Here is a 16,209-nt window from a genome sequence, read left to right on the forward strand (position 1 = left end):
CAGACTATGAAGAAGAGTACCAGAACCCGGAAGAAGGACAGCAGGACGTCTACGACAACTAGGATCACTCCTGACGTCAACGCTGTTCGTGGAATAGATGGACTACTACTACGCTACTTCGCTTCCGCTATGTGTTATGTAATTGATCAATAGAACTTCTATTATTGTAATGAGACTGGATCATGTGATCCTTTATTTGTAAGACGATTATGTGTTGTAATAAATGATGTGTTGTGATATCAATCTATTATGTCTCGCAAAAACAATATTCCTGGGATTGCGAGGAATGGCATAATAGGCATCTGGACTTAAAAATCCGGGTGTTGACAAGTTGGTATCAGAGCCATTGTTTGACCTTAGGAGACCCTAGTTAGAATGGATGTCTGACAAATTTAGTTTCAAAACAAATGAAGTGACTATTTATGAAAACCTATTCTCACTCTTATCCTTGAAATCTTCTTCAAAATAAGAAAGTTATGCTCTATTCTTCTTATACTACTACATAAAATTTTTGCACACTACTCACCTCTCTAACTTACTCATCATAATTCTTCACAGATGGAGTACACCTGCAAGTCTTATCAGCTTGGCCACGGAGGAAACCTAATGTTCGAGAAGGATTTGAAACAACTGGTTGATTATCTAGGACGCCCGTATCCCAATTTCTTTGGAATACCCCTCAACAATTTATCGGGAGGACAACCTCGGTGGGAAGTTACTACAGATCTGAGAGGAAAGCTTGGAGCCCCAACATGGGAAACCATCTGGTTTTCTGTAACGGGAAGCACTTGGAAGGAAGGACTAGTCAGAGCGATGCAAGAAGCAATTGCCCGTCTGTGCGGATAGAATATCAACAAGCTCCAGAATACCCGCTTCATTTACTACCCAGGACATGACCCCATGGGAAGACCAATAATCATGCCCCCGCACCCGGAGATGAACCACTATGTTGCCTACCTCGACTACATGTTGTACAAGACCCGCAAGGAGTTGAACAATGCCCTCGCTTTTCGCCAAGCACATTACCCATGAAGATGAAGAATCCCCCCCTGAAGAATAGTATCATTTAAGCACTTTCGTATGTGTGAGTTGTATCAGGATCCCCTTGTATCGTAGAACGAATGAATGGTTCTTCAAAGCAATGGTGTGTTAGATTTGTAATGTATGATGCTTGGTATGAATGAAAAAGTGTTGTTGGTTTTTACCCCCGCAACACTACTCAAGTTTTCAATTTATGAACTTTTTAAACTTTAACAAAACAAACCATAGAAAATTCCCTCTTATCTTATCATCTACCTCAATGATCAGATGGCCCCACCAACCCGCAACGCCACCCAGGATGCCATGATGCAACTGCTGCAGACGATGATGGCAGACCGAGAAGCCGAAAGAGCTGAACGCCAAGCAAACATTGCTGCACTGCAACAGATAGCTCAGAACAATCAAGGCCATGGAAACCACCATCAACCTGGATCGAAGCTGAAGAACTTTCAGAACACCAACCCTCCGATGTTCAACAAGACTGAAGAGCCCCTTGATGCTGATGACTGGCTCCAGACGATGGAGAACAACCTCGAAGTTGCGGGAGTTGAAGCCGTAGAAAAAGTATTGTTTGCCACCCACTACCTGCCAGGACCTGCCAGAGCCTGGTGGACAAGTGCCCGTGTAATGAATGCGGGACAGATGATGACATGGGAAGACTTCAAACTGAAGTTTAGCAAGTACCATGTGCCCCAAGGACTGATCAAGAAAATGAGAGACGAGTTCCGTGAACTCAAGCAAGGAAGGATGTCCGTGGTGGAATATCGCGACAGGTTTCTCACTCTGTCAAGGTACGCCCTGGATGAGACCGACACCAACGAAAAAAGGAAGGAGATATTTCTGAACGGACTGCACGACGAGATGCAAACTGTGTTAGTGAACATTCCGTTCGCTGACTTAGAAGCCCTCGTGGACTCAGCCATACAGATGGAAGGAAAGCTGCATCAAGCCAATGAGAACCGCAAGCGTAGAATGATGAACCAGAGTGGACCCCACGATACCCAGAAGTACCGCAACAACTCCTCTGGAGGATTCACCCCAAGATTCAACAAGCCCCCTGCTCAGAGTTATCGCCCCAACTACACCAACAACAACGGAGGACCCCCGAAGCCCGGAGGCAACAACAACAACAACCACCACAACAACAACCACCCCAACAGAAACAAAAACAATGGAAACAACAACAACACCAATACTGTCCTGAGGACTGGGAGCAATGCTACCCCCATCACCCCCAAGGACAAGGCAACAATCGACTGCTATGAATGTGGAGTTGTGGGTCACTACTCCAACGAGTTCCCCAAGAAGCTTGCCAAGATTGCCGCCAATACTGCTGCACCTGCTCAGCAACAGCGCCGCTTTGCAGGAAGAAGGAACCAGAACAACAACAACGGCCGTCTCTACCACATGAATGCCACTGAAGCTCAGGAAGCACCCCAGACCATGCCAAGTATGTCTTCCTGTTAATCAAAATGCTCAATATCTCTTAGGAACCTAACTTTTCTTAAAATCTCGGGACGAGATTTGTTTAAGGGGGAAGGGTTTGTAACATCCCAAAAATTTCAAAACAAAACAAATGAATTTCCCTTTTTCCAAATTTTGGAACCAACAAAAACTTTTATTAAATTAAGTTTGATACATAGTGATCTTGCTTAATTCTTGTGCTATTGCCATGATTGCTTGTTAAAGTATTTTGAAATGATCTTAAACCCTAATCTTCACCCCTCTTTTCACCACCCAAGTTAAAATAAAATAAAAGGAAATTAAATAAGAAAAAGGCATATGTGCCTATGGCTATTTTTTTGAAACTTTACCCTAAGCTTTTCTACTTTGTTTAGAGGTTTGGAAAACCTTCATAAACCTTACCTAGTGCTTATCAAACCCAATCCAAGTGGAATCCAAAGAAAATAAAAAGAAACTAAAAATGCCATAGAGGCATATGAGAGCAAAATAACAAATTTGTGAATTTAAGAATCTTGACCCTAACACATGTTGTGAATGGTCGGATCACTTCTCTATATCATTTCAACACTCAATAACACCAATTGGGTCAAGCCAAGTCAAATTGAAACTCAAATGCAACATATGCATAGAGGCATATGTGACACATAGCCATTTTACCAAAACCTTGATCAATGCCTTTAAACCTTGACCAAATGGTGTGAACCCATCTCTAAACATAATCTAATACTAAATTGACACTCAACCTTGCCTAAGCAAAGCAAGGGGAACAATTTACAAGATTAAGAAAATTTGACACATCACCTCTTATGTGTTATGGCCATTTTTGCAAATCTTTGAACTAGACCATTTGGAATGGTTTCAATGGTTTGGAAATGTTCCTAAACTAATAAGAATCACTTTGGAGTCAAGAAAAATCAAAGCAAAAAGAGAGAAATCAAATAGGGAGAAAATCCCATTTTCACTCACATACACACTTAGCCAATTTTGCAAATCTTCAATCAAGGCCACTTTGGCTTGTGCCATTGTTTGTAAAACACTTATATATCAATAACACACTCATTTGAATCAAAGAAACCCAATTCAAATCAAAGAAAATTGCAAATGCAACTTACATATGATAATGGTCATATGGCCACTTTATAAAATCTTCACCACTTTACCCCCATGGTTTTGACTTTTCTTAAACCAACCTTGACCAACTCTTGCCATGTCATCCAAGACCATGTCAAGGTGAACAACTTTTCTGTTGACCACCAGTGCTGACTTTGACCAGGTTGACCAGAACAGAGATGACAAGAGAGGACTTTGAAACAAAGTAAAGATGACCACATTTTTGAAACTTTGCAAATCAACTCCAAAATGAATACCACCACCACCATTCTATCACATTAATTATATAAATGAGCTCCACCAAAAATATTTCCAAAATTTGACCAAAATGTTCTTGCGGCCATTATCACAAACACCTTGCAGGAAGAAATTGGAAAATGCAATACACCCTTTTAACCTCTGGTCCAAAGCCTAAACCTTGCATGATTAGATGTGATCATCACTCCTCTACACCTCCTGCATCTCTACTTGTCCTTGCCCTGCTGATTAAAGTGAGTAGAAAGCGAGAACATCACCACACCATACCCATGCCGGCCACCCTCACTCCATTTCTCTCTGGCCTCTCTCTCACACGCTCACCTTGCCCAGTACCTTCCCCTGACCTCCCTGATCATCACGCAGCACGGCACCTGCTCGCACGAGCACGGCATTGGCCGAACGTTGCACGCCCAGACACGCCCAGAACGTGCCAGGCACGCGGTGAGCACGCTCTGGACGCGCCAGAGCGCCGCGCGCTCGATCGCTCCCGTCCTCCTCCTGCATCCCTATGACTGCAACGAGCACCGCCACCCTCTCCTCTACCGCGTAGACACGCTCGCTAGCCTGCGGCCGCCTTGTCGCCGTCGTCCTCGTCGGAAGAGTACCACGGGTACTGCCGCACTCGATACACACTTCTGAGCGATCCCCTCGTCCTCTCGCAGCGCCAGCAGCACGTTGAGCATGGCCTAGCCGTCGCCTACCTCATGTACCCCCTAGCTTGCCCCTTCGAGCGCCGGAGAAGCCACGCCATCGACGCTCCTTCACAGCACCCACGGCACCACCTGAGCTCTATAAATAGAGCGATCCCGCGCTTGAATCCTTCACACCAACGAGTTTCCCTCCCTCTCCTCGACCTCCTCCACCTCTTCTCCACGCTGATTAAGCCACAGAGAGCCCCAATTTAGCCATCGATCGCCGGAGTCCGCCACCTTGCAATCCCTCGACTCCGTCCACCTCCGCTCCTCCCACGGCTACCAGTAGGATCCTCGTCGTCGACAACCTCTTCCAGCACCTGCGCCGCCCCTCGCCGGAGCTCCATCACGCCGCCGACCCCCTACCTCCGCCGCTGCCGCCAGGTCTTCTCCCCGTCGACGACGACGACTGCCAACCGCACGATCTACTTCTAATCCAACGGCACGCGTTGCCAGGTACCGTTTAGGTAGAATCGAGTCACTGACACGTGGGACCTCTTGTCAGCTGGCCCGGGTCGTTACTGGGCTGGTTTTTCCCTTTTTCGAATCATTTCGGCCCACTAGTTTCCCGCCTAGCCCATCAACCCTTTTTCCAATTAATTTGTTTCAGCAAATTTTCAATACTGGTCTGTGCTAAAAATTGAATAGTTTCAAATCTACAAACTCAAATCTAGCAAATCAAAATGTTCCAGAAAGCTTATGAATTGATCTAGCTAACCCCACTAGATGCAACCTCATAGCTTTTGTAGATTCTGAATAGCAAAAATAACAATTCAGATACTTTTCAGTTTTCAAATAAATATTAAAAATCAACCCTTTTGAATTTTGAGGTTATTCCACCTCTCATAATTCACATTTCACAAACTATAATTGTATATGTAAAAATATGATATGGGTTCTGTACATGATCATGGGCTAGAAGCAAAATATTGGCTATGTAGTCAATACTAGTCCATTTAAACTATTTCAAATTTTAAGAAATTAAATCTATGAGGTGTAGCACCTCATTTAAATCATTTTCTCAAGTGTTATGAAGTAATGTGATGACCTCTATTGCTTAGGTTCATACTTGCTCACTTGAGGAACTTAAATCAAAATAGTAGTTAAATTACAATGGTTATTTAAATCACATGAGATGATGAATCTCATTTAAATCATTTTTCTCAAATAATAAGTGTGAAGTGTTGACCTTGGTCAACATGTGATCATACCTGGTTATTTGAGAAGTTTAAATCTTAAGAAGATTCAATGAGAGGAAATTATTTTCTCCAAAGAACCACATAGAAACCCTAACTCCAATTTCAATGAGAGGAAATTATTGTCCTATTACTATGTAAGAAACCCTAGCATAATTTGTGAATAAATGTTTAATAGTGATGCTAGATCATTTGTGTGAGCCAATAAGGCTAATTAAGATTACTTAAGTGTTGTTTGGTGATTGTATCCTCGTATTCGTTTATAGACGCTAGTACTGGAGACTATCAAGAGGAAGAGGTCTTCTACCAAGAAGAAGAGCAAGAAAACTTTGATCACATCACCAATCAAGGCAAGCTATTACCAATGCAAGCTAGGCTAATGCAAACTATTTTGGTTGCAAGTTTATATTCTTGCAAAGTGCAAAGCTCTACAAGAGCAAGGCACCATTACATTTTACTTTATGATCCTATCCCCAGTTTTTACTTTACAAGCTTTATTAAATTTTATTTATCAAAGTTACTTTTTGATTTATGATTCACTTGGTTTAGTTATAGAGTAGTACAAGAGCATCACACTTAGCCTAGCAAGCTTCAAGATATTTTATCACCCCTCATAACTAATTGCTAGTGCTCAATATTAAAAGTGACTACTCTACTTGGGAACTTGTGAATTGAAATTAACTTTGAAAACCTTGGGATGATGAGTCATTCTATTGAAAGATTTTGAAGGTGAATATGACTGGTGAATGACTTGGTGAATTTTACCAAAACTGATGGTTGGGTTCGGATGCGATACCATTCTAATTTTACAAGTACCCCCCACAATACCTGAATCTGGGTAAGGCTTAGCTGGAAACTTATGTATTTTAGTATGGGTTCCCCTTGAACAAGCGTCATAGGGGTTATGCCGAGGCTGCCTCCATTGATTGTGAAATGACGTGAAATGAGGTGAATGTCCTACCCAAGCCCTGTGCAGTTCCCGGGTTGACGGTTTGTTTTCACCGGGAGGCCAAGCTCATGGGGAGAGGTGCCTATACTAGAGTATGTAAATGAAATGTTAGGATTGGTAGTCCGCGTACTACGTACGATAAATCAGGGCCAGTTACCCCTGATGAACTATTGCAATTATTGTGGCACAAGTGTACACCTCTGCAGAGTTTAACCTATTCGAATAGCCGCGTCCGCGGTTATGGACAGTTGGAAAGGCCATACTGTTCCGTCATCAGAACTTTTCTAAAAATATGAATGGTGATTTGTGATTTGAATTGAAAGGTGACTTTGACTTTGAATCACAACTGAGTTGTGGGTATGACACTAATGTTCCCACTTGAGTTTAGCAAATGAAGAAGTTTTGAATATTAAAAGTGCTTATGAAATAAAACTGGTTTTCTGCAAATGAAACTAGAGCTTAGAACCACCTTACTATAGTTGATAGTATTTACCTTATTATTAGTTTGCGGGTACTTTAAAGTACTCATGGCTGTGTCCCTAGCTATTCAAATGGCCAGACTATGAAGAAGAGTACCAGAACTCGGAAGAAGGACAGCAGGACGTCTACGACAACTAGGATCACTCCTGACGTCAACAGTTGCCTGTGGAATAGATGGACTACTACTACGCTACTTCGCTTCCGCTATGTGTTATGTAATTGATCAATAGAACTTCTATTATTGTAATGAGACTGGATCATGTGATCCTTTATTTGTAAGACGATTATGTGTTGTAATAAATGATGTGTTGTGATATCAATCTATTATGTCTCGCAAAAACAATATTCCTGGGATTGCGAGGAATTGCATAATAGGCATCTGGACTTAAAAATCCGGGTGTTGAGAGCCCCTCTCCTGGCTTTTATATAAGGGGCCAGGTCTCAAGAGGTCTAACCGAGTACGACTAGGTCTACAGTAGTTTTAAATCTAATCTTTCCTTGTTCGGCTGCTTTCTTGTCTTGCCCGCTCAGGAATCTTCTGGTGCGCCATCCAAGTGGCCCGTCTTGCCTCCAGGTGCCTTCATGGGCCTCCGACTGGATAATACAGGATAGAGCAATATCGGTTACCCGAAGGGTAATGCCCACGTCAGTGGGCTCTTTCGAAGATGGCAAAATAGTTTAACGGCTACAAGAAGAAATTGGACAACTTGTTTGTCAAGGAAAAAAAGACTCCGGATTTCAATGGACCCTATGAGAAGATAAAAGACCAGTGGGAGGTTTTTGTGAAGTACAAGACATCGGAGAGAGCAAAGAAATGGTCAGAAACCGATAAAAAATACTTCTAAGAAGATATACTACCATATCTTGGGGCAAGGGGGCTACAAGGCTGGCAGGCCTAAGTGGAAGAAAATGGAGGACGACGTAATTCGTAAGGGGATCCAGCCAGAGGTATTGAAATGGAACCAACGGGCAAGAGATTGGTTTTACGCGCATGGGGGCACGTTGGACTCACAAGGGAACTGTATATATACACAAATACATAAGGAAACCCAACTTCCCATTGAAGCATTTAGAAATGTTGCAAAGGAAGTTTCAGAGGGGAAGTTCCATCCCGACAGAGAGAAGGACGAGCTCGCACGCGCCCTTGGGAATCCTGAAAACCTGTGACGAACACGAACCAAACCGGGTTCCACGTGGTTTATTGGGTTTCCTGCAGAAACGAAGAAATATCCTGAGTATGCTTTCACACGCTATCCCAAGGACACGGAGGATAACTTGGTATGGGCGTTAAGGAAAAACTCACACAAAAGGGAAATACTATTTCCTTACAACTTCTCGTGAGTGTTACTGTCTTGAACACATTAAATCTTTTTCGCTTACTCCATGTTAAGTGTAATTGATGAGTTATGCATATGTGTGCAGGTTTCACTTTATCCTGCTAGTCATTGAACCTGACGCCGAAGTAGTAGAAGTCATGGACTCGAAAAGTAAACCCCTTGCAGCGTGGAGGGACATGGCTGATATGCTCTAGAGGGCTTGGAAACGGTTTACCAACAAGACTCCGGGTGTGTGGAAAAAAGAGCTTGAACTTAGACCTTTACCGATAAGTGCTACCAGCTAGGCCCGCGCATCTCTTTGGTTCTAGTTTCAATACCATTATTACCATCCTTGATTAATATTTTAATTGAACTCTATTCTCGTAAAGTGCTTGAGGCAATTAGACGGAAATAATTTATGCGGATTCTACGTTTGCGAGTTCATTCGCTAGACGACCCACCAGGTGGACAAAATTTTAGATCAACTTGAAGTACGTAAACAACATTTATATTTTTATTTCATCACCTTGTACTTCATTATTGACCACCTTCTTGAAATTATTAGATCCAACGGTTGCGGGACGGTCTTCTAGCAACCGAGCGTGTACGAGCAATTCAAGAATAATTGGCGGGATTTTTACTTGAGCAAGTCATAGATCCAAACGTAGAATACCATCAGCCCCCAGTCAATTTTGGAGGTCGCTAATCCATACAAATTATTTTGGAAGTTAATGTAGACATATATGCATGAATGTATGTATCTTCGATCAATATATTCATAACGTTTTTTATGTAATATAATGGTTTTCTATATATGTGTGCATTATAACGTGTTTCAAAAGGAGGCGTTGCGGTAGACTCTGCCGCGTCAGCGTTCTGGTGAAATTCCCTGCCGCGGTAGCGTTTTGGTGAAATTCCCTGCCGCGGCAGAGTCTGCCGCGGCAGGGAAGAGCCCCAGAACGCTGCCACGGTAGAAACCTTTAGCACCGGTTCGTGTTACAAACCGGTGCTATTGGTCCACCGCCCGGGCGCTCATCTGCGGGCCACGTGGTGCCCTTTAGCACCGTTCACAACTAAACCAGTGCTAAGGGGGGGGGGGGGGGGGCTTTAGCACCGGATGCTTTGCACCGGTTGGTCAGCCGGTAAATAAGGGTTTTACCAACTGGTGCAAAAGCGCTGTTTTCCACTAGTGACTCATATGTACCCTGTCCTTCGTGGAAGTCTTGACAATACTCGACCAGCCACCTACCGGGGTCACAGCGGGAGGTGAAGGGGAACTTGTTGATGTTCAAAGGGGTGAAAGGTTGGGGTGGCACCGCCCCCAAATATGATGGCTGAATGCAGCACTCTAGCCTTTGGTGGGCTGGCCCGGAGCCTATATGTGTTCGGTCTCGGAGTGGGGTGAGCCAGGGTTCAACCTCTGGCCTGGGCGGCCCTTGAGACCCCCCCCCGTGACGACCATGAGACCGGTTGTCCCGGGCATCTTGAACCTAAGGTAGGTATATTCTGGTATTGCTCCTAGATGGATCTACATAGGTCATCTCAGGACGGCATCGCCATGGCGCTAAAAATCAGATGCTACGCAACTTAGTATATATTATATTTGCTAAGTAAACATTTGTCATGTAGTCCTAGAACCTCATTGAAATGATCTTTTGGTGTACATATTATATTCCATTTTGCTGGATGATATTTCTTTTTCTTCGCTTTGCAAAAAAATGATATAGTAATCTAATCCTTTTCTTGTCCATACGAGTAAATTTGGTTTGCCAGCCTCCGAACTTTTCTTCAAATCACTGTCTGCAGGATTCTGTTGTGTTGATAATATTGGTCCACATCATTTGCTTGTCCAAAGAAACTTTTGTGTGTATCCACGTTACGGGATACCCATGAGTTGTGAACAGTTAAAATAAATATGGTTGTATATATCAATCGTTGCCGAGACCCACTTTTGAAAGAAAAAAAATGCAGATGGGAAGACATGCCACCCATGATGAAATTAAAACGTGATACTTTACATACCCACAAGAAAGGTGAGGAATTAACATTGCATACAACACCATCATATATCCTTGACATTGATGTTTGGTTTGGATGCAATCAAAGAGCGCTCTTGTGCTGGAGCTGTATGGGCAGGCCATGCAGCGGCGACGGCACCGGATTTCTCGTGAAAGTGTTCTCTTTGCAGGAGAGCTTCCATGTAAAATGTCTCACCAGGTAGTGCATCGTCACCAATACCTGGACCTTTGCAAACTCCATCCCAGGGCATATCCTGGGGCCGCCGCCGAACCCGACGAAGGAGCACGGTGGCGTCGTAGATGACAGGTTCTCAAACCGGACGGGTCAAACTTAGCTGGCTCGGGAAGATGCTCGGGTCCATGTGCGTTGCGCTTGCCGTCCAAAACACCTGATAAGACGATTGAGAATTGCATCACCAAATTGTTTTGCTTCAAAAAATGATGGTGCAGCTGAAAGTTAGGAACATGGAGTCCAAATTTGCAATGCACCTGCCATCCTTTTGGTATGCGGTAGCCACCAAACTCGATGTCATCCAGTGCTATTTTAAAGCTCGCGACCACTACAGGGACTATGCGAAGTGTCTCCTGTGCTACTCGCCATGTGAACTTCATATTTGACAGGTCTGCCCAGGTAAGGGGCTCTCCATCAGCCTTGTTTCTTGCAATGTCTTCATGCTCTGTATCTCAAAATTAACACACAACATGACTGACCGAAGTGACAAAAGAAAATGACAGAAACAAAACAACATCAGCATTGCAGATTGGCAGTTGCTCTACGTACCTTGAACCATGGCAGCGAGGGTGGCCGGATCGTTGGCGAGGTGGCGGATCATGAACGTCATGAGTGTGGACGCGGTATCATGGCCGGCAATCATGGGGATCAAGCTGTTGTCGACGATCTCCTCATGGGTCAGAACCTGCTGGCCATGCTCGTCTCTCATGCTGAGCAGGTGGCTGATGAGGTTCTTGTTGGGCGAGTCCCCCTGTTCCGCCTTTCTTCTCCCGCATGATCCCCTCGAGTAGCCGTCGAGCCCTTTGTCTTGCCTTGAGGCTCGGCGGAACGTTGTGAACGGTAGGTTCACCGGGATCGCAATCATGCCTGCAAGCATGCACCCCACGTCATGGGCGAAGGAGTCCCGCACGGCGCTCGCCTCAAGGCCGAAGACTAGCGCGGAGATGATGTTGAACGTCAGCCGTTTCATTAGTGGCAGCACCGTGACGGTCGTCCGGCCGGCCCAGTTCTCCTCTAGGTGGTGCCGCACCTCGGCGTCGATCCTATTAACGTACAGCTTGAGCATGTCTGGCTTGAGGAACTCCATTAGAGCGCCACGGATCCGACGGTGATCAGCGCCGTAGAGGGACAATATGTTCTTCTCCCCGATAATACGCTGGGAGAACAGGGGCACATACGGCGGCAGCAAGCTGCCGAAGAACATCAACTTGTTGGCCGCCGGGCCGGCGAGGAGAACCGTCGGCTTGCCGAACAGAGAGAACTTCGAGACCAGACCATACCTGCTGATCCGGTCCCCAAACCACTGGTCGACGCTGTTAACGTGCATGGCGCGGAGGATGCCGAGTGTCTGACCAACCACCGGCAGACCCAGGGAGCCAGGGGGCAAGTTGGCCGGGCATGCTTTCTTAGCTCTGGTCAGGAGGTGGATGGCAATGGCAAAGGCCGTCACCAGGAGCGCTACGACTTTGGGCAAATAATCCATTCAAGAGGCAATGATCATCTGATAGATCGATCGATGCTACATAACTGGAACATATAGCGACATACATATATATAGGAGCTGGCATCGATTTGGCGAGAGCAGAATTTAATTGAAGATCCTTATTTGTTATTTGCACACAAATGTACAACTAGAGGATTTCGTTTTTTATGTTTGCTCATGTTAATGATACATACATCTATCTATCTAGTATTATATACTAGAAAACATGCCCGCTCGTTGCTTCGGGAATTTTATTTAATTTCTTATATGTTATAGAGTAATTCAGTATTGAAAATCATTTTCCGGTATGTATGCAAGATACTCTCTCTAGTCGGATTTAATCGATTTATTAGGATCAGAGGTAGTACGTGCTAGTCAAGACAGCACATTAAGGCATTAACAAGACGAATGACAAATCATCAGTTAAATAGAAAATGCATGCAACACTCATGGGAAAGATCAACTAAATCAGTAGAGATGTCCAACATAAATAACTGATTACCTACCACTCAAACCACAACAAACTTGTTGCACAGTGCTAGATAACATAAACAAAACATGTCCATCATTCTGCTCCTCTTCTCTGCTACATGCCAATTGACACACGAGACAAAAAAAAGTTGACACTACTAGAAAATAGCTATCAGCGGCGCACCTATTATGGGTATTAATGGTGTATATGTGATGCGCCACTACTAGGGCTTCAGTCGTCACCACTGGTAATTGCTACCAGTGCGCCACATGTATTTTTTTTTTGAAATTTTGAGTTTCTGCATTTTTTGCGGATTTTTTTTGTTGCGAATAATTTTTAATTTTTTTTGTCTTATGCTAAGCTATGCTGGTATGTTCTATGCTGCCAGCAAAGACGCTTTGGTCGGCGAGATAAAGGCCAGGAAAGAGGTGGTGGTAGGCGAGAGAAGGTGTTGGTAGCAAGAGGAGGGGGAGGGGTGCAACACGGCAGCCGGAGAGGAAGGGGCGAAGCGCGGAGGCCAGTTGGTGAGGAGGGAGGGAGGGGCCGTGCCAAGGCTAGCTGCGACTGAGGCAGGTGGCGACCCTTGGCCCGACGAGGCGGTCGACGAGGTCGTCGGTTCATGAGGAAGGGGAGGAGGAGGCAGGGAGGAGAAGGAGAAGATAGCTTGGGATGATAGAGTGGATGAGGAAGAAGAGAGGGACTTGTGAAAGAGAGGATGAGGAAGAAGAGAGAGATAGGATGTGTGCCTTGCCTCCACCAATAAGAACGCATAATCAAGAGCCCATGGATAGTGTGTTTGTTTACGCACGTTAGGAGCCGTTGGATCGTGCATCTGAATCTAGGGCTAACCAACATAACAGTGGAGCACCACAAGTCCAGCTGTTATATATATTTGTATTTTTTCGTCAAAATCTAAATGCTTCTAAAACTCTTCCTTTTTATTTTTGAGGAATCTAAAAAATCTAGGGGAATTTTACCGAACATGGCGGCATTTCCGAGGAGATCATTTCTGTATGGGTTTGAGGTTAATTCTCACACAGAAAACATGGATAATAGTTATTACAAAGTTTAATCATTGATCATAAATAATCTCTCCATTTCAGATTAATTAGTTCTCACATATTTTTCCAAAACAGGCGAACCTAGACAATAAAATCCGTCTACATACATGCTTATATGAAGACAAAATCTAATCAAGGCTATAACGACTAACATGGAACCAAGAGAGTATATTAATACGAGCATAGCCAAATCATGGACAATATAAAAGATAGAATTTGTACCGGATCCAAATAATTGATAAACATAAGGGTTGACTTATGATATTTTACCGCGTGTACCTTTCCAGCCATGTAAAGTGCGGTGTTTACGTAGAGCTATCATTTTACTACTTTGTCTCATTGGCTGCTATGTTCACTATTTGATTCCTGAGGAGAATCTACATTCAACCAATATATTCTGAGTCGTATGTGAAAGATAATATAGCACTCATGGAAAGAAATATTATTTCATTATGCTTAGCCGTCCTTGATCTCCGAAATCATGCATAATATTTATTAGATCTTGCAACCAATCAACCTATTTAGATTAGTAAGAGTGCATCTAGACAACGGAGATTGGAAAAACATAGATTATGTATGGGATCCAGCGAATTGATTCCATCAAGGATTGACTTAAGATCTCTAGCGTTTATTCTGCATAGTCAACTTACATACTCCCTCCTTCACAGTTTATTAGGCGCGCGCGTACCCCTAGGTCATCAATTTAACCTATATAATTTAAATTATATAATACAAAAATTATATCATTAGAAAATAGAACATCTGAGCTTTTCAATGATATAATTTTTATAACATATAACTAATGCTAAATTGATCAAATTTACGACCTAGGGGTACGCGCATGCCTTATAAACGGTGAGAGAGGGAGTAGTGACTTTTACTAAGTTTCTTTTTTGGAAGGGCTATTCTTAACAAGGTCAACATGCATTAAAAGAATATATTTTCAGACGTATATGAAAGTTATTTGAGCAGTGAAAAAATATTTTATTTCGATATGCTCAGTTGTTCGTTGATCTATAAAATTATGGATAATTATTATTAGGTCGTGAAACTAGTCATCATAAAAAATTACTAGAGTACATTGAATATAGTGGACGTTAGAAACCTAGAGTTGCTAGAATAGTTTTGGATGAATTGACAACACCAAAGGGTGACTTAAGATTTTCTTTACTAGCCAAAACATTTATCATAAATAGATTAGTAAGGGCCCAACCAGATTGTGGACATTAGAAAACATAGAGTTAGTATGGGATATGAGGAACTGATACCACCAAGGAAGTCCATAAGCTCTTTTTAGAATATACCGTGCATATTGTATTTTACATATATATTCATTGTTGTTGTACCTTATACAAGTTTGATGATCTTTTCCTTTATTTCATATAACTGTAACTTCTTAGATTTGAGAGGTGAGGATCCCAGAAGAGTTTTGGGAAAATTTCAATGTAGATTATATCTGTATGGTTTGGAAGATAATTCTTGTCACAGAAATCATGGATCATAGTTATTAGAAAGTGCAATTGTGTATCATAAACACTTTCTCCATTTCAGATTAATTAGTTCTCGCAATACTTTTTTTTACCAAAACAAGCGAACGTAGAAACTAAAACCCATCTGGATACATGCTTGTATCAAGACCAGAGCTGACCAAAGCAACGAAAAATAACTTGGAACAGAGGGGGTATATTAGTAAGAGCATAGCCCAATCATGGACAATAGAAAACATAGGGTTAGCACAAGACCCAATTAATCGATATAGCTAGCTAAGGGTTGATGTATGATATTTTTCGCGTGTACCTTTCCAACCATGTGGCATGAGGAGTTTATTTTATGTAACGATATCATTGTACTACTTTGTCTCATTGGTTGCTATGTTCACTATTTCATTCCTTAGAAGATTCTACATTAAATCAATATATTCTGAGTTGCACCCAAATGATAAGAGAGGAGTCAAGGAAAGAAATATTTATTAATATGCTTAGCAGTCCTCGATCTCCAAAATTATGCATAATATTTATTTGATATACTAGTAAATCGACATAATTAGATTAGTAAGAGCACATTTAAAGTGTGAACGTTAGAAAAAATAACAATCTGTATTGGATCCAGGGAATTAATACTACAAAGGGTTGACTTAAAATATCTCGTGCAAAGTATACTTGCGTAGTGACTTGTACTAGGTGACCATTTTGGCAGTTCTATTTATTAACATGGTCAACATGCATTAAAATAGTAGGTTTTTCAGCCGTATATGTAAGCTTTTAGATAAGTGAACAAATATTTTCGATATGCTTAGTTGTTTTGTTGATCTCTAGAATCATGGATAGTAATTATTAATCCATGTAGTTAGTCATCATAAAAAAATAGAGTACACCCAAAAAAGTGGACATTAGAAACATAGTGTTACTAGTATGGTTCTCAATGAATATACACCGTA

The 16,209-nt window shown here is 42.7% G+C and overlaps 1 pseudogene; it reads right to left on the reverse strand.

Annotated features, from left to right (window-relative positions):
* Positions 1–10,455: 10,455 nt before the first annotated feature.
* Positions 10,456–12,239, reverse strand: LOC139831358 (taxadiene 5-alpha hydroxylase-like; annotated as a pseudogene).
* Positions 12,240–16,209: the final 3,970 nt, after the last annotated feature.

Source organism: Lolium perenne, chromosome 5, assembly GCF_019359855.2.
Source record: "Lolium perenne isolate Kyuss_39 chromosome 5, Kyuss_2.0, whole genome shotgun sequence".
In the NCBI taxonomy this organism is placed as follows: domain Eukaryota; kingdom Viridiplantae; phylum Streptophyta; class Magnoliopsida; order Poales; family Poaceae; genus Lolium; species Lolium perenne.